This window comes from Vipera berus, assembly GCF_964194415.1.
Source record: "Vipera berus genome assembly, chromosome: 4".
Lineage (NCBI taxonomy): Eukaryota > Metazoa > Chordata > Lepidosauria > Squamata > Viperidae > Vipera > Vipera berus.
Genome location: NC_138206.1, coordinates 58,845,937 through 58,866,834, shown reverse-complemented (window position 1 = coordinate 58,866,834; position 20,898 = coordinate 58,845,937). Strand labels below are relative to the sequence as shown.

Genomic DNA, 20,898 nt, shown 5'->3' with positions numbered 1-20,898 from the left:
CTGTTCATTTAAGAAGGCATTCTTATCTCTTCTAGCTATTCTCTGGAATTCTGCATTCAATTGGGCGTATCTTTCTTATTCTCCTTTGCCTTTCACTTCCCTTCTTTCCTCAGCTATTTGAAAAGCTTCCTCAGACAACCATTTTGCTTTCTTGCATTTCTTTTTCTTTGGGATGGGTTTGGCTGCTACCTGTTGTACAATGTTGCGAACCTCCGTCCATAGTTCTTCAGGCACTCTATCAGATCTAATTCCTTAAATCTATTTGTCACCTCTACTGTATATTCAACAGGGATATGATTTAATTCATACCTGAGTGGCCTAGTGCTTTTCCCTACTTTCTTTAATTTAAGCCTAAACTTTGCAACGAGAAGCTCATGGTCTGAGCCACAGTCAGCTCCTGGTCTTGTTTTTACTGACTGTATAGAGCTTCTCCATCTTTGGGTGCAGAGCATACAGCATCGGACTTCCTTTCACCAACAGACACATCCACAGCTGAGTGTCCTTTCAGCTTTGGCCCAGTCGCTTCATTCTTTCTGGCACTACTAGTACTAGCCCTCTCCTCTTCCCCAGTAGCATATTGGACACCTTCCAACCTGAGGGGCTCATCTTCCAGCATCATATCGTTTTGCCTTTTGGTACTGTCCATAGGGTTTTCATGGCAAAGATACTGGAGTGGGTTGTCATTTCCTTCTCCAGTGGATCACGTTTTGTCAGAACTCTCTACTATGACCTTTCCGTCTTGGGTGGCCCTGCACAACATAGCTCATAGCTTCATTGAATTACACAAGCCCCTTCGCCACGACAAGGCAGTAATCCATGAAGGGGAACAATATCATATCTGCCCTCATTTACTTGCATTTCTAATTCACCCTGTTTGTTGCTCATGCTCTGTGTGTTGGTGTATAGACATTTGAGTCCTTGACTAACCCTCTGTTTACTTTCTACATAACCTGTGTGGTGCCTGAGTTCCCCTGTTTTCTTACCACCTGTTTGATTAGCGCACTTTGTGTGGAACCCGCTATTATAAGCTTGATTTTGCTTGAGAGCAAGGTTGATATTCTTGTACACACACACATCTATGTTACATGCACTGATAACCCTATCATTTTTAGATTGCCAGAGACAGGGATGTTCTCTATCAATTAATTCACTGTCCCTGTTGTTTAGTTTAAATATTTCTCCAGAAAATCTGTGACTTTATTGCCAAGTAACTCAATCCCTTTCTTTGATGGATGCAAACCATCTCTTTTGTATGCTTTTTCATTGGACCAACTGGAGACATCGTGACTAATATAACCAAAGCCTTTCCCTTCACACCACTCCTTTAGCCACATTTTGAATTCTGCTATATGCTGGCCTTTCCATTTTGCTCCTTATACACTAGTAAAACCTCTGAAAAAGTAAGCCTACAGCCTATCATGCTAAGTTCCTGCCCCAAGCTCTGGAAATCATTCTGCACAGAGAGCACATCTTTTTGGGACCGATCTTTAGTTCCAAGATGTACAGTAGCATCCACACCACACTCCTTGCTGGCATTCTTGACTATCTTAAAAATACGCTTCTTGTCCCTTCTGGAAGTAGCATCTGGAAGACACCTGATCTCTTTCAAAACCTCAGTATCCTTTCCTAAATTTACATCCCTTATAATTGAATCACCAACCAGAAGGTGGCTTCTCTTTCTGGATGCCTTGCTCTTCTTGAATGACTGATGTGTAATACCTGATTCACACTTTCCCCTGTCCAAGACAAGTTCTTCATCCTGGACGACAATCCCCTGCTTATTTGAGTTATCATCATCCCAACTACTTTGACCTGTCTCCTTAGTGTCCCTAATAAGGTCAGCAAGGGTACTATATCTCTTATGCAGGGACACAGCAAAAGTTTTGTATTTTATGTTTCACAGCTTTCACCCTGCCAGATCCCACGGTTGTCCATACTGCCCTTCTCCTGCAGAATCTTTGTGGTAGAGGGGGTTGATAGCGCGGCAGCTCAATAGAGCAGAAGGGCTGAACTGGAGACCTAATCTCTGCCTGAAGAGCACAGATTACAGACCCTAGATAAGTAATCTGTCCTTGTAGACTAGTGATTTGTTTACAGATAGTCCAGTATCCAAGTTTGAAGAGAGTTCTGCAAAAGACAGCTGCAAAATAAGTGTTCAGACATTCTGAATTAAAATGAAATCATAATTTCAGACGCACTTGCCCTGACTCTACTACTGCTGTTTTAGATTTTTAGTTATGATTCAGTTATGAGTTATGGAGAACCAACCAGAAAATCAGCTACCTTTCTGCTCTGCACTCCCTCTTAATTCACAGCTTGCAGCTTGCACTTGCACAACAGTGTGCAACTGTTAATATATTATTTCTGTCTCTTGTAGCACAATAGCTTTCCAGTAGTTTTTAAAGTATTTTTAAGTATTATCACTTAAACTACTCTTTTTTATGTAATATAATCCAGTATCATAATCCTTTAATGCAGATGTGATCGTCTTGCTCGATGCCAAACGCTATGGTTAGGAATATCTCATGAACTATAGATTAGTGCAATTTGCATGTCATTTTCATTAACATGGTAAATGCCAAAGATCAAAAGATGCACCTGTCCCTATTAGCTGGCATTATTGCCTTATACCAGTTCTGGAAATAGATCAACTTGACTTGCAAAGCAGACAGATGGGCAAGCTGGCTTATTCTTATCTTCTTTTTTTAGTTAATGCTGCCTTTGAATATTTTCTCAAAACATTTTCAAATGCATCAGCAATCTAGGAAACGGCTCTGTTTTAGACTGTAAAGAAATAAATTAGATTTTTGAAAATTGCATAGAAAAACTGTTGACATATTTCTGAATTAATGACAGTCTTGCTTAAAAATCTCCCTGTGTTTGGGAGCTTGAATGTACCATTACTTTTACTCTCAAAATATATAATAGTTCATAAAGTGCTCTACAGTTCAAGGTGACCTTGCCAAAAATATTAAAATGTAGAAGTGGTGAAAAATAAAACAGTGCTAATACAGATAATCCTAGGACCTAGACTTATGGCCATTTATTTAATGAAGGTTTAAAGTTATGACAGCCTCAGAAAAAGTGACTTATGACCTCTACTCTCAGTAATGATATTGCACCACTCCATGGTCACAATCTGAGCACTGGTAACCAGCTCCAATTTACAACTAGTTACAGTATCCTGCAGTCATGTAATCGTGGTCTGTAACTTTTTTTGCCAGAAAAAAGCAAAATTTCCGGCTAAAAATGCCGGTGACTTAACAACCTGTAATTTGCTTAACGACTGCCATAAAAACTGTTGTAAAATCAAGTCCCACTAGACTTACGACAAGGACTTATGACACAAATTCTAGTCCCAATTGTGGTCATTAGTCAAGGACTGTCTATGATTGAAAATGGTTTTTTTCTACCTTTCTGGTTTGCAATATGATTTACTGCAATTAATAACATCTGGATCGGTGACTGGTTTGGGCCATCTACATTTTGATAGAGAGAAACAGTATTTTGATTTCCTAAGTTGTTCAATTCAGGAAATATTAATTACTACGCTGATGGTTCTCTCAGCCAAGAAATATTTCCCGATTTCAATATTTTTTATCAAGGACCTTACAAATACAAGATTATCCAGGTAGAAGACTTCCAATAACATTATTTAAAAGGTTTTGTGCAATTATTCTATTGTTACCTTAACATTTTTCCCCCAAATAAAAACAGTAATAGAAATAATGCAATAAAAATTATAAATGGTGCTTGACTGTCAATGTAGTTTTCTCAACAAAGGAAGATAATTTCTCAAAAAAAGCCTTTTCTTAAAGCACCAACACGAAAAGGTTGTTCTTGTCAGAATAAGTTATGAGGTGGAGAAGCAGAGGTCCTTTTCCCAGCTCTAACCAGCTTGGCCAATAGTGAGGAATGCTGTGAGGTGCAGTTCAACAACCTGGTGGGCCACAGAATCCCTGTCACTGATACAATAATTATTTAATTAATGGCCATATGTGGTCCAAGCCAATTTACCATTAAACACGCTGCCATTGCTTCATAATCATGTCAATGAAAGGCATTTCCCAATCTCTTGGTGAAAATAGGCTGGTAGAATGAATGTTCTGTCCTGAATATATAATTGCTTGGATAGGACCAAGGGACAAGTATATTCTAAGTTAATTAAACTAGGATCACACAGACTCAGATCAAGCTGCAGCAAGAAATCTCTACTGCAATATTTATTTTTACAACAGTTCTTTAGGGATCTATTTGTGATTGTGTTTACCTCTGTTAATTAAAGGAACACCGTCATGGGAAACAGATACCACTGTTGAGATTGCATTACAGTTTCATTATTTTTTTTAAGCAATGAGACTATCAGAATTCTTATGTGCTGCTTCATTTGCTTAAACCAGATTCATTTTAAAAATTTAATTATTATTTGTGCAAAGCAAACTATCCAAAACAATGTTTTTTACAATTATATATTAATGGGATAATATTGGGCAAATTTCATAACTTCATTCCCTCTGTGAAAATTTCATAGCATTTCAAAGGGTTTAGCAATCTGTTTTAACAACATATACTCATCGATATTGCTTAGCCACTTCAACTATTTTACATGCCATAACAACTTCTCCACACTCCAAAAAAGCATTACCAGTCACTGACTGAGAGGCATCTTCTATATTCTGTTATATACTTTAATCCAAAGCTATGTACTGTTGTTTATACATAATAGCCCTCCTCAAAGTGCCCAAGCAGCATATCTTCTGAAGGACTGTGTACATTGTACATGCACAAATGATGCTATCATCAGGATGGCCAACAAAGAAGTGGATCTGCAAATAAATATGTGTGTGGAGGCAGTCCGAGATGGCTATTAATAAGCACGTGTCCACTTCTCATTTTGTTATTTCATTCAATGATCCATTGTTTGCACATATAAAGTCACTTTATTCCTTTAAATTCATTTAAAATGTTGACTGGTCACTTTCCTGTCCTAGAAGATTCTCACATACATTGTAATTTACCACCTTACTTTCCTTTTGTTAGTGACCTGCCCATTTAGACATATTGGGAAAGTATCTTCACTTGCTCAACAGCAGCAAAAATCAATAAAGAGCATGGGGGCAATTTAAAGAGTAAAGAGGGTACATGCAATCTCAAATAACACACTGAAAGTGAACAAACAAACAAGATCAAAAATCCTGTACAATCCGGAAGCAAAATAATCTTCATGATCTAGTCCAGGGATCAAGACAAAAAGAGTAATGCTAGCAAGTGAAGTCCAGATAACCCAACAAGTTGTGTCAGGTCTACACAAGGATCAGGATTTCTAAAAAATATGACTGTAGAAGTTGTTGTCAAATAAACATTTTACTGGAAGTTTCTGGCCCCACACAAGGACTGCTCGTATTACTTTTTTTTTTTAATCCGAAGCATTTCTTTCTAGCACTCTGGCATTTTTACCAGGACTGTTTATGACATTTCATTGTTTAAAGTGCCTATTTTCTTATCTTGGTGTATCTTGTTTGCGGAGGACTAAAGCTGCTATCATAATTCATTGAATTTAGAAAAAATATCTGAAAGGAGAAACTTTAAGAGAAACAAACTAATTTTCTTTGTAAATATGACACCAAGTATAAATGCCTAAATTGAAAGCAATAATGTCCTGTTGATTTTCCCATGAGGAGGCTTTTTCTCCTGATTAGAACAGTGATGATATCATACTAATCTGAATTAATGTACTAATATTGCTATTGTAAACTCAGCATAATAGTGGTACACAAGGGTCTGTCCGTGCACCATCCAGAAAACAATACTGAAATACAATTGCTTAATAGTGCATAAATAGTCGGAGAGTATTACAAAAAAAATGTTCTGGAAAGCAGTAAGAAAATCTGCCATATATGGGCCAAAAGCATGAGCCAGAAGAAAATTTGTGGGAAACTGATTACGTTTTCCAAAAACATGCCAATGACACATCAAGCTAAGTTTGTCAGCACTAGATGAAGAATAACAGTAGTTAAGAACAACAGTTTGCGCTTATCTATATTTTATGGCCTTTTATATTGCAGTCTCAATAAAAGCTAGATATGAACCACATTTCCTTTCCCCAGTTTCCAATCCAAATATAATCATCCAACAATTATATGCTCTTCCAGATGTGTTAGATTACAACTCCTGTTATCTCCAACCACCTTATTCATTGGCATTGGGGGTGGGGGGTATCTTCATCCAGTACATGTGAAGGACACTGGGTTGGAAAAGATATTCTAAGGATCAGTTTTTATTCATCTGAATTATTATTTTTTACCACCCCCCAAGCTATATTTACCATTTTTCCCTACATTTATGAGGAGCGTTTCTGGGTTCTCTTTGGTCCTAATCCCTGGAAAATTTATTATGCATCTTTCCAAGTCAGAGAAAGCAAAGGGTATTTAGGTTTGGTATCTGCACCAAAACACTGGCCTTGAAATTTGTTTTAAGCGTAACAATATACACTGTTTCACATAAAAATGATATACGGTATTCCTTTGTACTTTTATATATCCTTGTATTAAAGATAATTCAAAGCCCATTAAATCAGCAGCAGAATTTCATCTATTGAAATGTTTCCGATTTTTCATTATTAAAACAACTGCAGTTCAAATTAAAATGAAAATCTTCACAATTACCATCTAAGCAGCTCAGAGTTGCTCATCAGTGAGATGGGCAGCATATCAAACAAACAAACCAATAAATAAATGGTGAATTTATATGGGCATACCTTTAAAAAAAGGGACGCGGTGGCTCAGTGGGTTAGGACACTGAGCTTGTCGATCAGAAGGTCGGCAGTTTGGCGGGTCGAATCCCGAGTGCCGCGTAGCAGAGTGAGCGCCTGTTACTCGTCCCAGCTTCTGCCAACCTAGCAGTTCAAAAGCACGTAAAAATGCAAGTAGAAAAATAAGGACCACTATGGTGGGAAGGTAACAGTATTCCGTGCGCCTTTGGCGTCTAGTCATGCCGGCCACATGACCACAGAGACGTCCTCGGACAAGCGCTGGCTCTTCGGCTTTGAAACGGAGATGAGCACCGGCCCCTAGAGTCAAAAACGACTAGCACACATGTGCGGGGGAACCTTTACCTTTACCTTACCTTTAAAAGGCATTATTTATAACCACAGCTCAAACTATAGTTTGAAAGTAACTGTTCTTGTCCTCATAACCAAGTTTGTATTTTTATTTGTTGTTGAAAATAAAAAATATACAACTAAAAATGGAATGCATACACATTCATCATCAGTCTTACAAATGGGTATTTAAAATAAGTTTTCATCCCCATCTATAATGGCGGCTAGAGAAATCTGGCAAGGAAAAAAAATTGCCATTATTAGAAGACTGTTAACTACAAAGACTGCAATATAAATAATGGTAATAGAACTTGAAGCATGATCATCATGCTCTGTAGGGCGAGTTGGTCAATTTGGATCATGGACTCACACTGGATTCTCTGAAACATAGGACTGCAATCCTGGAGAAGTCTGTGTACTTATTTTAACTGAAGTACAAGTTAATTTAATTTTCAATGTTTTCTATGGCTGTGATTAGATTTCTAAGGGCCTGTGTAGCATTCTTTTCTTTCAAGACTCTTATTCAGGTAAATGTAGACAAGACTTTTTCCTTACCCATCACTGCAAGAACACAAGGCACCTCTCAGTGTCTTTCCAAGCCTACAGAATTAAAGGAAAAGGACATTGTCCTTCGCTCCTCTCTGTCATTCTTCCAATTGGAAAAGAAAAAGACCTCCAGAGATTCACAATGAACTGCTTATTTCCAGACAGATAAGCAACGAGAGGACAAGAACCCATTGTACTCTATTGCTCCATTTTCTTTGCTACCAACCATTCTCAATCTTTAGCTGGTTCTTCTATTGATTGTTTATCATTATCCATTCTGATTGCAGAAATCAGGCCAGATTATTTTAATATGTCAGGGGGTGGATTAATGCCAATAATCTGGAAAGAATCAGACACTAGGAGTAGTGATCAAAAAAGCAAGTCCAAAGAAGAAAGGGGGAAAAATGGTCTAGGGCAGGGGTAGGCAACCTCGCCTCTTTTATGACTCATGGACTTCAACTCCCAGAATGGCTCAGGAATTCTGGGAGTTGAAGTCCATGAAACATAAAAGAGCCAAGGTTGCCTATCCCTGGTCTAGGGAAAACCCAGAAATGATACACATGCTAAAGTTAAAGTAGGGAAGCCTGTTGCTGAACTTCAACACCCAGAATTGTATTTTAGCAACATCAAGAGTGCCACAGGTTTCCTAAACTTAATACAAGTAAAGCTGCTAGAATATGAAGACGATAAACTTTTTCTTCCTAGGATGAGCCAATACTGATCCAAAATAGATTAGGTAGTGCCTTTTTCCCTGAGCTATAATGTGGTTCATTTGGTTCTGGTTTGGAAAAATGTTGAACCAAACTGTTATTGCCATTAATCTTTGGCGGAGATCAAGAAGGGAGTTCTGAAATAATCCAAAAGAGAAGACAAAAGTCCAGAGCTCAAAATGCCAACAAATTTTTGCAGAAAGCTGAAGGAAGGAGAAAAAGATGCTGAGGATAAAACTTCAGTAGCAGCTCTGTAAGAAAGTTGATTTATTCGGTAGTCATAAGAAAGCTCAGAAAAGCAACAAAAATGATGTATCTTGCCAATAAGATCCCAAGGAGAAGGAAGAGCTGAGTCTTACGTTTCTGAGATCACCAGTGAATTCTACCACAGGAAGAATTAGGATAAGGACAATTTAACATTAAAATATGCTTTGTGTTCTAAGTCGTTACTTCTTAATAGAAAAAAAATAAAAGACAGCATCACAAATGTCTAGAAGTAGAAAATGAGACATTGAGGTTAATCCTGGTGATAGAGTTACTACAATGGCCCTCCAAATCAAACACCTTGTGAAAAAGTTTAGCAGAGCCATTGCTAAGATCTTTAATATTTGAATCCAACGGTGAGGATATCCCAGCAAGTAACTCCTTAAGATATTTCCTCCACCACCCCCTGCACACTCTTCCCTTCATATCTTTAGCCTCCAAAGACAGAAGTGAGACTTTTCAGCCAGCCTCACCATAGCAAATTTGGGATTAAAAATGCAAGTCCCTTATCACTCAACATCTTCCCAACTTCACTGGCTTTATCATGTGCAATTGCGCCTTTCCCCTTTTCTCCAAGACCTGACCTTGACAGCTTCTATGCTTCTGATTTTTGGCTGCATTCCAAATCAAAACCACTATCTTGCAGTCTATATACATTAAATACACGTTCCAGCAGTGAGTCCCTATGCAACTTATTTCAATCATAACCAGCCTTTAAGATATGTGCCAAAATAGCCTATGCATAGCCAAACATGAAAAACTTCACAGAGGCTAAAGCTACCTGCCTTACAAAAGGCATATGGGATTGACAGATTTTCCACAGCAACAACTACCTGAAAGCAGGATCCTGTCAATGTGAGAGTAGAGGGAGTAGTTTCATATGGAAACTAACATTTCCAAGAAGATCCATATTACTTGGGACTGGGTATGAAAATAGCATCTCCATGCATACCCTCAGGAAATTCTAGCAAATATACAGCAATAGCTCTGAAATACTGCTTGGAACAGTAAACAAATACATTTGAACTAATTAATGAAACAAAATAGATGTATGTGAAGCAGCATTGATTGAGGAGAAATTTTTAATTTTATTGCAGATAACCAGCTTCCAGAGTAACAATTTATCATAATTGCAGTCTGCTATCTTTCCAAAACATATGTTAAAAGAAACTGAAGTTATCTCCTGCAGGCTAGGATAGTGACTCTGATGCAATACGATAATTGGGGGGGGGGGAAATACTAAAACGTGAAAACATTTATATTTTTAAGTGCAGTTTTTTCAGCTCTGGAACTTATTTATTTCAACACCACAAGCATCATCAATCCATACCTTCAGGCTGTTTTCCTACTGTAATTAATGAACACCATGGTGAACATTCGTATAGCTGAGAACATTCCTGTTAGTCAAAACAGGAATTCTTCATTGTCAGATAGGATGCTCCTTGGAAAACAGAGCTTTCAAAAGCAATGTGAGATACTGTCAGCAAGAATAGCAAATAGTAATACCACTCTAACACCTGAGCAAGCATTAGAAGGAACCTTCAAGACATAAAGAGCTGAAAGAGTAAACCTTCACAAAGATTATCAATATGCAATGCCTAGTGCCATCTTTTAAACCTATTTGCAACTGAGAGCCCCACATTGACTGTGTTTGCTTGCCTCGGTGCCTTGAGTGCAGGAGCCAGGGCAGCGCTCCCTGGTAGCGGCAGGTGGGTGCCCCATGGCTGCCCACGTCCCTGAGAGTTCCCTGCCCAGGGTGACCCTCGTGGCCCACAGATGCTTTCCTGTCCACCCAATCTCTCCTGTGGCATGCACGGCAGGCTGAATTGGTGCACCAAGCTCTCCATTTCTCCATCTCTGTGATGGCACAATTGGTGAGGTCCAGGAGGAGTCGGCTTGCCAATCTCCCTTGGGGTGCACATGAAAAGCTGAACCCGCCCGGACCCCTCCCCTCCAATTGCTAGAAGTTCTAGAATTGTCATCAAGATAACAGAAATAAAATACTGAGTTAATGGAGATCGTCACTATACATAAAGATATAAAGCACAGTCTTCGCATAACGGCTACCCACAATTATACATATTAATACACACAAACACAGTGTTCTTGCCAATGATATGGAAGTGGCTTACCTTTGTCTTCTTCTAGCATGTTTTCCCATTCCCCAGTGGTGTCTCATCCATAAAACTCCTAACCACGTCTGACCCTATTTACCCTTCCTACCAAGCTCAGTTAAGTGCTGCCATCTACTGTGACACCCACCTACTCACTCACCACCCTCACTCACCACCCACTGCATATATATATACACACACACACACACATACATATATATATATATATATATATATATACATACACATATATATATATATATATATGTAAACTCTAGAAAATTGTTTGTCTTTAAACTTTTAGCACATGAACACGATTGGTATGAAAGGGGAAACTGTCAAAGATGCAAGAAAAACAGATATTCCACCCAGAAGAGCAATAGCAATAGCACTTAGACTTACACATCGCTTCACAGTGCTTTACAGCCTTCTCTAAGCACTTTACAGAGTCAGCATATTACCCCCAACAACCTGGGTCATTTTACTGACCTTGGAAGGATGGAAGGCTGAGTCAACCTTGAGCCAGCATTTCATGTGTCTTAATTATTTTATGTTAGCCTGCAAAGTTAGCTCAGTGTTATTAATCACCTATTTCCAAGAAGTCTCAGGCAAGTGAGATAATGGCTTACCAAGGGCCACTTACAAATTTACAGCTAAAGTAAGATATGAAATTAGAACTTAGCAGAAGCTCCCTTAACAACCAGGATAACCCAATTACTCTTCCTTGAGAATTAGAAAAACTGAGCTGTTGCTGTTGTTGATTATGTTGATTAAAGTATTCCAGTGCTAACATTCACCTTAACTGACTTTAAAAAAAGCAGCTTGGCCACGTGCTTCTTTTCTTTCCAGTTCTGTCAAAATCTGCAATGCCTTCAGGAAGTAAAAGCTGTCCAAAAGGAGGTTTACATGGCTTTAGGAAAAGGGATGTACAGAGACTGCTTCCTTTGCATGTCCTTCTTCCTCCCTCCTTCAGAACTGAGTCCACATATCCCGCTGACAGATAATTTGCTGTTTTTTCCTCCCTCTCACAGCATGTGTTTTAGACATTTCAACCCAAAGGTGACAGAAATAGCTTCAAAGGCCAGAGACTCTTGCTAAGTTTGGTTCCGTTTGAAGGACTGCATCTGATGACTTTCAATACTAAACCCTCTAATTAAGTTTTCAGAGTATAAATATACCTATGGAAATGCATAATTTCATGTGCTCTGCAACTTTCAGAATTATAACATGATTTCAACATTTATCTTTTAAATCAAGATGAGTATATTCTTAGAACTTGTGAACTTTAGTTTATAAGTTCCAAATCCTTCTTTCAAAATTCAGTTTAATTATACTGATTTCTCCCCCCCCCCAATTAAACTGTAAAAATTACATACTTTGTCAAGGACAACTAGAAAAAGAGCAATTCTGAGAAAAGAAACCCCGTTATTCCACTTCATTCTCCAAATTTGTACCCTCCAGAATTGTAGGATTACAACTCCTATTCTTCCCTATCAACTACACTAATGATGATTAATGGGAATTATAATAATGTAAATATTAATCATTCATGTTTAATAATAAATATTAATGGCAAATGGCTAGTTTGGACTAGTGCACAGGTCTGCAACCCGCGGCTCCGGAGCCGCATGCGGCTCTTTCAGGCGTCTCCTGCGGCTCCCAGTTCTCTGCCATGCGCAGTCCCCCCCCCAAAAAAATGTAGGACTAAAAAAGTTCAACCAATCAATTCAAATATGCAGGGTAGGTACATATCTCGCCTTGGCTCCACTCTTCAGTTAAACCCCGTTCTGCGCATGTGCGCATGTACACGCATGCGCACACATTTTTTGCGGCTCCCAGTTTTTCCTTTTGTGAGGGAACCGGTTCCGAGTGGCTCTTTCACTGTTTCAGGTTGCTGACCCCTGGACTAGTGGTTAAGGCACCAGGCTAGGAACCAGGAGACTATGAGTTCTAGTCCCACCTTAGGCAAGAAAGCTGGCTGCGTGACTTTGGGCCAATTACAGTCTCTCAGCCGAACTCATTTTCAGAGTTTCTGTGGAGAAAATAGGAGTTTGAAGTATTAGGTATGTTTGCCATCTTGAGTTACTTATATAAATAATAAAAGGCAGGATAATAAATCTTTTAAAAAATACTATAATGTCTGAAAAACTCTGTATGATATATGCAAGATATAGCTTTATATGCCATTAAAGGTGATGACATAGATTCATATACTGTGTATGACTTGATCTGATGCTATGCAAGCCACACAAGACAAAATATATAATAATTTGTAAATTATTATTGTTGTTAATATATTGTTTTAATGTTTACTAGTTTTTAATGTTTGCCCAGGGTTGCCTCTAGGCAAGATGGGTGGCACACAAATCAAACAACCACCAAACAAATAAGAGTTACACTACACTGATTAGTATTATATGTGAACGTGGCCACAATTTCACATTATGCAAAGTAAAATTCACATTAAAATTCTACATTGCTCTCAATTTTGCTTTTATCACAGAGTACAGATGCCATCTTTATCAAAATTTGTGGCTATTTCCCTATATTTATGAAACATAACTAGTCAATTGGAAATGTACACTAAAGAACTTTAAATATTTAGAAGTGACGTACAGATTTGTTCTTCCAGCTTTCCAATAATGTTTTTGCCATGAAAAATATGTCTTTCTTTTTCATCATAGCATATCATAACAACATATTTCTTTTTTTCCATATTTGTGGAGTTATCAAATGCCAAACTCAAAGGTTGGGGCGAGTTTGAAGGAAGAGACTGCAGCCTTACAACTGATACTCCTTTGTTCTCTTCCCCAGAACAACCCTGAAAGTTAGGTTGAAAGAGAATGGCCCCAAGTCATCCAGCCAGCTTCCATGCCTAAATTGGGAGTAGGCTTGCTTTAATGCAAAGAGAAGCAATCTGTAGAAATGAGGGAATATTGGCACCCACTCTTCACCCACATTTTTGTTATAGGCCCTGGCATTCTCTCTACATGCACCACCGAAATTCCTGACTAGCAAAATTTGGGGGTAATTAAATAAAATCTTTATCACAAAATGAAGTTTAGCCTTATATATTCAACCTAACTACAAAGAGGTGAAACATCTGCCATCTTAGTTTTTGGAGCCCTCTTATGAATGCAGTTTGGTGGGTCGAATCCCGAGTGCCGCGTAGCAAAGTGAGCGCCTGTTACTCATTCCAGCTTCTGCCAACCTAGCAGTTCGAAAGCACGTAAAAATGCAAGTAGAAAATAGGGACCACTATGGTGGGAAGGTAACAGCATTCCGTGTGCCTTTGGCGTCTAGTCATGCTGGCCACATGACCACGGAGACATCCTCGAACAAGCGCTGGCTCTTCGGCTTTGAAACGGAGATGAGCACTGGCCCCTAGAGTAGGAAACGACTAGCATGCATGTGCAGGGAAACCTTTACCTTTACCTATGAATGCCAATTAATATAGAAACTGATTTTTACAGAACAACCACAGCAGCTAACCAGAAAATACATAACTTGACTATTAAATAAGGACGGGCCACTGCTTCAAACTAAGTCAATTTCCAAACTTCTCCTAGTATGTTTAGAACAGTTTCCTTCTATTAAGAGAACAAATGGCAATGAAAACAATTGAATGTTTCAGTATTTAATTATTTCTATTGCCATTTGTTTCCTTAATAATCACCTGAAAAAATCATCTTATTTTTCACCTGACAAATCATCACTTATCCTAATTTAAGGTGATTTAAATTTTATTTATGCAGCAAAATAAAATTATACGTTGTCTAGAGAGGGCTATAGAGAATTTGACAAAAACGTGCAGATAAATGAGAAACCAGCAGCAAGACAGATCAAAGACACTGTGTATGAGCTGTATGCCAAACAAAGCTTCATCTTGAAGATGCTTTTGCAGTGCAATGTAATTCTTAAATTGCATCACCCAAAGAACAGTTAAACCTTGCTGGAGGTTGCTGAATGGAAACGCATCCAAGGGGAGGCACATTCTCTGTTCTTTTTCCTAAGAGGCATTCAATAAAAACTTATAATCAAGCATTAGCTGACAGGTTGATTGACTGAAACGTCTCCAAAGAAGATTTTTTCTCTCTCTTGGTTATCCTTTCAAGGTTCTGAACTGGCAATCTCTTATATGAGAGAAGTCTCTGAAGCTCTAATGAGATACAGAAGTATCTGGAGCCTAATATGATCAGAAGCTGTTAAGTGCATGCTGGAAGGGAGGAAGGAGTTATGACAAAGCTAAATGCCTGGGAGATTATACATTTCTCTTTTTTCAATCTATCCATGGGCCAAGTTGTTAAAGAGTTACCTTCTAAAGAACAAAGATTGGGTGCTAGTCCTATTGCTTCTCCTTTCCCACTCAAAATTATAGCTGAAATATCTTTGAGAGGGTTGCATTAGACTAGACTAGGCAAAGCAAATGTCAATGCCCAGTACTGCAAAGTCATAAAATTCGCATTTTAGAGGAACTTCAGGTAACTGAAACAGCAGACACTATAATATACATCTGGAAAGCAAAGTAATGCAATTTTAAAAAATATATAAATCATGCTGTTACCCTAAGTTTCTCATATACCAAAGGTACGTTCTAAATGGAAAAATAAACATATTATTAAAAGCTAACTGCAATTCTGGAAGATAACTCAAATCTAGACTTTTTTAAAAAATGTACAGGAGCAGAGCAAACTATTTTTTGATCTATTTAGCTCTGTTCTGACTACATTACAAATTAGCAACATGGCAGTTAACAATGTCAGACAATACATAATTCCTGTCAATGACATTGATGAGGACTCACAATCAAATAAAAATAATAAATCTGCTATTTGAGATTTTGAAAACTCATGATGTGCTTGCATTTGCAGTCTTTATTTTTTATATTTCTGAACCAAATATCTCCTTCAAAGAGTAATTATGTAATAAACTTTATATGTATATTTGTATTTGTATAAGAAAGTCTTTAATTGAGTTCTTTTGAGATTCTCCTTTGTTAAAAGTTTATTTTTTTTTTATCCCTCTGAAAGATTAGCTGACTCCTGATCTGATCTGACTCTTCGACATCCTGTAGAGCACTGTATATCTGTATAGGGCCATTTCAGCTAAACAGAGATTGGCTTACAAATAACTTGAGTTGGCTTTTTGTATGTATCAAAGGTGCACATAGAGTTGCTTGATTCTATTACAGCTGTAAAAAATATCAGAACGGGGTCTCTGGAAAGTGAACTGGCATTTGAAGTATTAAAGCAGCTGCTTCCCCTAGAAGGCTTGCACTTGCTTCAAAATCAAATTGATTCCTAGTGATCTATGCATGCATATTCCCGCAGATAATACCTCCACTGCAAATGCCAGTCAAAGTGAAGTTGGCAGAATGGTTGCATTAGGATTAAGGAGGGTGACCTCTGGGCTACACTGGCCCTTAGGAAAATCTACCCTGTTGCCGGCATCAATGTGAAAGAAGATGCAGAAATGAGCAGGTGGATATGATGAAAATGGAACACTAGAGGCTACCAGTATGCATACAAAGTTTGGTGTTTCGTCTCCTAACCTCGTTCTCAAACAAGCCCTTAAAAACTCCTTACTTGCAGACAGACTAGCACTGTAAACAGATTGCACTCAAAACCACTGCCCTTTTTGAAAGAAGCAACAGCAAAGGAAAATTTAAAAAAACAAAACACCTTCACCATATCACAATTTTCAAATAAGTAATTTAACAAGATTTATGGAATGGAACTGATGCACGTTATCAAACAATCTCTTGAAACATTACAGGAAAGATGGCAGTATCCCACACTTCAAATAACTGTGATGAGTGAATTTCTAGCAACATGGCCAGTCAATACCATTATCTCAAGGCAAAACTGAAGATTGTTTTGAACTGCCCCACCAAACAGCAATTAAAGTTTATTTTTAAACATCCACAGTCTTCAATCCTTTCCTCCTCTTCAAAAAAAGCCTTAAGAGTTTGACTTGCATGAAGTTGTTCTTTTGTATTCTCCACTGCAAAAGCAAAGGATGAAAATGTTCTTGGCAATGCTGAGAGAGAACAAAAAGCACTATCCAGCTACGCTGCTGTGCCAGATTTTTATACCGCTTGGCAAGAAGATATAACGATGCCATACAGTAAGTATTGCAGATGCAGAAGTAATAATGCAAATTCTGCCTTTTACAATTGGATTTAGTTTTCCACGTTTCAGATTAGTTCAATGCAACCTTGCATTTATTTAGAAGCAGCAGTGAGCCAAGTTGACTCAAAATGTTAAGCAGGATATTGCCCAGTTATCATTTGGATGACAGACTACAAGATATTAGCAAAGACAGAGGGAAGCAATGAGGGTTAAAAATTTTTTTTCCAGAAAAAGGCAACACGAATCAGTTCCATTTTATTGACAATAAAGACTGGTTCATGAAGTCACCAGTAGATTACAGCTGAAAGATTTTACCTATATAAATTTCCTTTAATATAATGAATTACTTAATTTATTATTTAACTTATTATTTGTTTTATTTAATATATTCAATTTAGTATTTTTATGAAATATTTAGGATACTGTGTAAGATTATGGATTTATGAGTTTTCCCTCCTTCCCAACGTGAGGAGCTTGGAAGCTCTTTAATCAGAAGATTTTAAAATCTTTCAAATGATTATAAAGAAGTACTAAAAAGCTCCCCTTCATGGATTACTGCCTTGTCGTGGCGAAGGGGCTTGCGTAATTCAATGAAGCTATGAGCTATGCCGTGCAGGGCCACCCAAGACGGACAGGTCATAGCAGAGAGTTCTGACAAAACGTGATCCACTGGAGAAGGAAATGGCAAACCACTCCAGTATCTTTGCCATGAAAACCCTATGGACAGTACCAAAAGGCAAAACGATATGACGCTGGAAGATGAGCCCCTCAGGTCGGAAGGTGTCCAATATGCTACTGGGGAAGAGCAGAGGGCTAGTACTAGTAGCGCCAGAAAGAATGAAGCGACTGGGCCAAAGCCGAAAGGACGCTCAGCTGTGGATATGTCTGGTGGTGAAAGGAAAGTCCGATGCTGTAAAGATTTTTTCTCCATAGGAACTTGGAATGTAAGATCCATGAATCAAGGAAAACTGGACGTGGTCAAACAAGAGATGACAAGACTGAACATTGACATCTTAGGTATCAGCGAACTAAAATGGACAGGAATGGGTGAATTTAATTCAGATGACCATCAGGTATACTACTGTGGGCAAGAATCCTTCAGAAGAAATGGAGTAGCCTTCATAGTCAATAAAAGAGTAGGAAAAGCAATACTGGGATACAATCCTCAAAATGACAGAATGATCTCAGTTCGAATCCAAGGCAAACCATTCAATATCACAGTAGTCCAGGTCTATGCCCCAACCACCAGTGCTGAAGAGGATGAAATTGACCAGTTCTATGAAGCACTACAGCACCTTATAGAACTAACACCAAAAAATGATGTTCTTATCATCATGGGGGATTGGAATGCTAAAGTAGGAAGCCAAAAGATAACTGGAATAACAGGCAAGTTCGGCCTTGGAGTGCAAAATGAAGCAGGGCACAGGCTGATAGAATTCTGTCAAGAGAATACAATGGTCATAGCAAACACTCTTTTCCAACAACCCAAGAGACGGCTCTACACATGGACATCACCAGATGGTCAACACAGAAATCAGATTGACTATATGCTCTGCAGCCAAAGATGGAGAAGCTCTATACAGTCAGTAAAAACAAGACCAGGAGCTGACTGTGGCTCAGACCATGAGCTTCTCCTTGCAAAGTTTAGGCTTAAACTGAAGAAAGTAGGGAAAAGCACTAGGCCACTCAGGTATGAATTAAATCATATCCCTGTTGAATATACAGTAGAGGTGACAAATAGATTTAAGGAATTAGATCTGATAGACAGAGTGCCTGAAGAACTATGGACAGAGGTTCGCGACATTGTACAACAGGTAGCAACCAAAACCATCCCAAAGAAAAAGAAATGCAAGAAAGCAAAATGGCTGTCCGAGGAAGCTTTGCAAATAGCTGAGGAAAGGAGGGAAGCGAAAGGCAAGGGAGAAAAAGAAAGATACACCCAATTGAATGCAGAATTCCAGAGAATAGCTAGAAGAGATAAGAATGCCTTCTTAAATGAACAATGCAAAGAAATAGAAGAAAATAATAGAATAGGGAGGACCAGAGATCTTTTCAAGAAAATTGGAGAAATGAAGGGAACGTTTAATGCAAAAATGGGCATGATAAAGGACCAAAATGGCAGGGACCTAACAGAGGCAGAAGAGATTAAGAAGAGGTGGCAAAATTACACAGAAGAACTATACAAGAATGAGCTTAACGTCCCTGATAATCACAATGAGGTGGTCACTGACCTCGAGCCAGACATCCTAGAATGTGAAGTGAAGTGGGCCTTAGAAAAGCTGAGCAACAACAAAGCTAGTGGAAGTGACAGTATCCCAGCTGAGCTATTCAAAATCTTAAAAGACAATGCAGTAAAAGTGCTACACTCAATTTGCCAGCAAATTTGGAAAACTCAACAATGGCCACAGGATTGGAAAAGATCAGTTTACATTCCAATTCCAAAGAAAGGCAGTGCCAAAGAATGTTCAAACTATCGCACCATTGCACTCATTTCTCATGCTAGTAAAGTCATGCTTAAAATCCTACAAGCTAGACTTCAGCAGTATGTGGATCGAGAACTACCAGAAGTGCAGGCAGGATTTCGAAGAGGCAGAGGAACTAGAGATCAAATTGCCAACATACGCTGGATCATGGAGAAAGCTAGGGAGTTCCAGAAAAACATCTACTTCTGCTTCATTGACTATGCTAAAGCCTTTGATTGTGTGGATCATAACAAACTGTGGCAAGTTCTTAAAGAGATGGGAGTACCAGACCATCTTATTTGTCTCTTGAGAAACCTATATGCGGGTCAAGAAGCAACAGTGAGAACTGGACACGGAACCACTGATTGGTTCAAAATTGGGAAAGGAGTCCGGCAAGGCTGTATACTGTCGCCCTGCCTATTTAACTTATATGCAGAGCACATCATGAGAAAGGCAGGGCTAGATGAATCAAAAGTTGGAATTAAGATTGCCGGAAGAAATATCAACAACCTAAGATACGCAGATGATACCACTCTAATGGCAGAAAGTGAAGAAGAACTAAAGAGCCTCTTGTTGCAGGTGAAGAAGGAGAGTGCAAAACTTGGGTTGAAACTTAACATTAAGAAAACCAAGATCATGGCATCTGGCCCTCTCAATTCCTGGCAAATAGATGGGGAAGAAATGGAGGTAGTGACAGATTTTATTTTCCTGGGCTCCAAGATCACTGCAGATGGGGACTGTAGCCAAGAAATTAAAAGACGCTTGCTCCTGGGGAGGAAAGCCATGGCAAATCTAGACAGCACACTAAAAAGCAGAGACATCACCCTGTCAACAAAAGTGTGTATAGTCAAGGCTATGGTCTTCCCAGTTGCAACGTATGGCAGTGAAAGTTGGACCATAAGAAAGGCTGAGCGCCAAAGAATTGAGGCCTTTGAACTGTGGTGCTGGAGAAGACTCCTGCGAGTCCCTTGGACCGCAAGGCGATCAAACCGGTCAGTCCTAGAGGAGATCAATCCTGACTGCTCTTTAGAAGGCCAGATCCTGAAGCTAAAACTCAAATACTTTGGCCACCTAATGAGAAGGAAGGACTCACTGGAGAAGAGCCTAATGCTGGGAAAGATCGAGGGCAATAGAAGAAGGGGACGACAGAGAATGAGGTGGCTGGATGGAGTCACTGAAGCAGTAGGCGTGAGCTTAAATGGACTCCAGAAGATGGTAGAGGACAGGAAGGCCTGGAGGAATGTTGTCCATAGGGTCGCGATGGGTCGGACACGACTTCGCAGCTAACAACAACAACAACAACAACTAAAAAGCTATCAACGTGCATTGTTCTGAATTCAATCAGGTTTCAGCAAAGATAATTTATATTCCATTCCAAGCACTGGGAAATCATTTTGTTTCACTCTAGTTAATAGGACACTGATTTTGTATTTTCAAATAAGATACACCTATATATCATCATTCTCTAAATGAACTTTAAAAGATTAAATCACATATCTTAATACTAATCTTAATTCTATTCTAGGCTGCAGAATAAGCAAAAATCATAGTTTTGGGTTACCAATCTGGGCT

General features: G+C 38.7%; 1 protein-coding gene across 3 annotated transcripts in view; it reads right to left on the bottom strand.

The window, feature by feature from the left end:
• AGPAT3 (1-acylglycerol-3-phosphate O-acyltransferase 3) overlaps positions 1–20,898 on the bottom strand; it is a 96,097-nt gene that overhangs the window by 54,172 nt on the left and 21,027 nt on the right. The window contains exon 1 of one of the 3 annotated variants that reach the window (XM_081326496.1): positions 6,758–6,877. The exons of the other annotated variants lie outside the window; for them this stretch is intronic. The gene's annotated coding sequence lies outside the window, so the exon portion shown is untranslated. Of the gene's footprint in view, positions 1–6,757; positions 6,878–20,898 lie in introns of those variants that run through there. 3 annotated transcript variants of the gene reach the window in all.